This window comes from Tupaia chinensis, unplaced genomic scaffold (assembly GCF_000334495.1).
Source record: "Tupaia chinensis unplaced genomic scaffold, TupChi_1.0 Scaffold144899_1, whole genome shotgun sequence".
Lineage (NCBI taxonomy): Eukaryota > Metazoa > Chordata > Mammalia > Scandentia > Tupaiidae > Tupaia > Tupaia belangeri.
The window spans coordinates 2398574-2401913 of record NW_006204759.1 but is presented as its reverse complement, the minus strand read 5'-3'; the positions used below and the strand labels follow the sequence as shown (position 1 = coordinate 2401913).

At 46.9% G+C, this 3340-nt stretch overlaps 1 protein-coding gene across 2 annotated transcripts in view; it reads right to left on the bottom strand.

The window, feature by feature from the left end:
- Nucleotides 1-3340, bottom strand: part of SGSM2 (small G protein signaling modulator 2) — a 46522-nt gene that overhangs the window by 42873 nt on the left and 309 nt on the right. The window lies entirely within an intron of this gene.

The following is a 3340-nucleotide window of genomic DNA, read 5'->3' as shown; positions in this document are numbered from 1 at the left end:
AAAGTGGTTGTAGCAATTTATTCTCCCATCAGTGGTGTATGAGGGGCAGGTTGTTTCCAACCCTTAAGCTGAGCACTGTTGATGTTCTGGGGGAACCTGCCAGGAGACAGATATTAATACTGGCGATTAGAGATATGGATTAATTGTGCCCCGGTGTAAATTCTTACAGCTAGAATAAGCTCTGGGCAGAGGTAGTCTTTCTCATTCCCTGGACAGGCACGTGCTGTGCTGATGCTGTCTTGGCTCCTGAAGTCCTCATCTAGGACTACACAGTTTGGAGAGTGGCAGAGTTCAAAGGCCTGGGAGAGGAGAAAGAAGGATCTGGAGGTTGCCCCCAGCTGGAAACTGCTCATGATGAGTGGTTAGGTGAACGGGAATCAGATTGATTCATATGCTCTGAAACTATAAAAAGCTTCCTAGATTACTTCCCAAGGGATGTTTACATTAAACAAAGCATAATGCCACAACTAGAGGCCTAGAGGCATCTGCAGCAGGCTGGTGGGCAGACTTTTCTGCTAGGAGGACCTCCAGATGCCCCTATAATTGTACCAGAGGTCCTTAGAAAGGCCAGCCTTGCCTGCAGTTATCCTCATTGTCTCTTCTTGTAGGAGAGGATAAAACATATTTCTGTGGAAACCAAGTACTGAAGGTGAGAAATACATCAAGTTCAGAATAGGTCAATATTTGTCTGGTAAGACACATAGCTGTAGCATATTCTGGACATTTTAACACATTTTCAGGAATCATTCTTAGAATAATAGAGCTTTCTTTCTTTTCTCTTCTCTCCTTTTTTTTTTTTTTTTGCCATAGGGTGCATGTGCTCGACAGAAAGAGAGAGAGAGAAAGAAGTCACCCTCTGGGGTGGATGGCCATGCTGCAATCCCTTCTCCATTCTCCTCTCGGGATCTTGGGCATGCACGTACACGCGCCCAACGTGAGTTTAAGCCACCGGGTCCAGAACTTGAACTGCGGTTGACTACGTGGGAGTCCAACGACATAGCATTACACCAACTGCTGGTCCCAATATAGAGAGCTTTCTAAGTACTAGGGGAAAAAAATCTTGGTCTTATCAAAAATATTTCCAATTATCCCTGACCAACCTCTAAATTTAGGTCACATCAATTATCCTAGTATATCTGTTTATGGTTTGGATATAGCTATTTTAAAAACTTTGTTGGGACCAGCAGATAGTATGATGGTTACATTGCTGGACTCACACATTGTTGATTGAGGTTCGAGTCCCGGACCCGGTTGGTTGAAACACATGCCAGGCACATGGGTGTGCCTGCCCTAAATCCCAAGAGGAGAAAAGGGACTGCAGGGCCCAGCAGTTAGTGTAATGGCTATGTCGCTGGACTCCCATGTAGTTGACTGTGGTTCGAGTCCCGGACCCGGTGGCTTAAAACTCATGCCAGGGGGCCAGCAGGTGGCATGGTGGTTAGGGGCACTGGACTCCCACATGGTCAATCATGGTTTGAGTCCCGGACCTGGTGGCTTGCTTTCTCACTTTCTCTCTCTCTTGCTCTGTCCCTCTCTGGTCAAAAGGAAATAAAATAAAATAAAGTTAAATAAGATAATTAAAAAAAACAAAACAAAACAAAACTCATGCCGGGCGCATGTGTGTGCGTGCCCAAGATCCCAAGTGGAAAATGGAGGAGAAGGGATTGCGGAGTCGCCATACCCCCGGGGGGTGATTTCTCGCTTTCCGTCTCTCTGTCTCTCTCTCTCTGTCTCTCTTTCTCTCTCTCTGGCGAGCGCATGCACCCTATAACAAAAACCTCTCTTAAAGAAAAAAAAAGGGGATTGCAGTATAGCCATTTTTGGGGGGGTGTGATTTCTTGCTTTATGTCTCTCTGTCTCTGTTTCTCTGCAAGTGCTCACACTCTAGAGCAAAAAAAAATAAAAAACCTCTAGGGACAAGCAGGTAGCATAATGGCTATGTTGCTGGACTCCCATGTGGTCGACCGCGGTTTGAGTACCAGACCCGGTGGCTTAAACTCACGCTGGGCCCGTGTGCATGCATACCCAAGATCCCAAGAGGAGAATGGAGGAGAAGGGACTGCGGCGTGGCCATCCCCCCTGGGGGGTGATTTCTCACTTTCTGTCTCTCTGTCTGTCTCTGTCTTTCCGGCGAGCGCACACGCCCTATGGCAAAAAAACCTCTCCAAAAAAAGAAGAAAAAACCTCTAAAAATAGAATAAAATAAATTTGTTTGTATTCTTTTAAAAATTTGTTTTATTTGTTTATATTTTTCCTATAAGTCTCTGTCACTAGACTGCATCCCTCCCCCCCCAGGATAATCACCAAGATTTCTCTTTTCCTTGGGGACAGCAGAATTGGGACTTAAATGCTGAGTTGATACAATGCTGGCCATATCACTGTAAATCACAATGAAGCTTCTCACACAAGTTGGAAAGATGACGGCCTCAGTAATGTATGTGCCAAGGAGAGGGAAGGGAGCAAGTTAGGGCAGAGTAGCCAGGTTATAGTTAATTCAGAAGAATCATCTAGAGCTTTCCAGGATTTTAGGAGAACCCAGAGTCTTTCTTAATCCTGAAACTCTAAGAAATGGAAAACAGATCAATATGGCAAACTTTTTTTATGAGGAAGATGGCATTTCCTTATTTTAGAAATGCTGAAATAGAGACTCAGAGAGGTTAAATAACTTACTCAAGGTCACACAGAACTATGATCAGACTATTCTGAAGTTTATGTTTTCCCCTGCCAGTCCCTAAGATCAGCAGATTTATTAATATTTACCAAATAGTCCCTTTGCGCCAGTCACTGGGTACTGCATAGTGGACAAAGCAGAGGTTTCCTGCCCCGCATAGCGTTTACAGAGGTAGGTGGGGGGAAGAGGCCTAATTCATCCTAATCTACTCCGCAGGCTTGAGCTCTCCACATCTCACACGGGGTGAGTCATTCACATGGCACCCCCCCCCAACCATCGTAACTGAAAAGGGCTTTTGGCAGGGTCAAGGTAAAGAGGGCTAGGAGACGGAAGGGCTCTTTTCTCTTTCTGACGTGGGGGGCTTCCCTCGAAAAGGAGAAAAATCCATTAAAAACCATTCTCAAAAAACCCCTTGGTCCCTGGGTAAGGAAGTGGGCGTGGAGGGAAAAAACAGTGAGGTGTGCGGGGAACCCTCCAGCAACCACGACTCAGTTGCCAGAGGGACCGGGAGGAGGGTGTGGGACAAAGGGGAGCTAAGATCCCCATATCCCCTGCCTACCACCACAGGAGACCCCGCAGGTGCAGGTGCCGCCCCCTCCCCGGGCACCTCGGGTTCTCCAGAAATCGCGCCACCCCTCCCCCGACCTCCCAGCGCTGCTGCCGTCACAG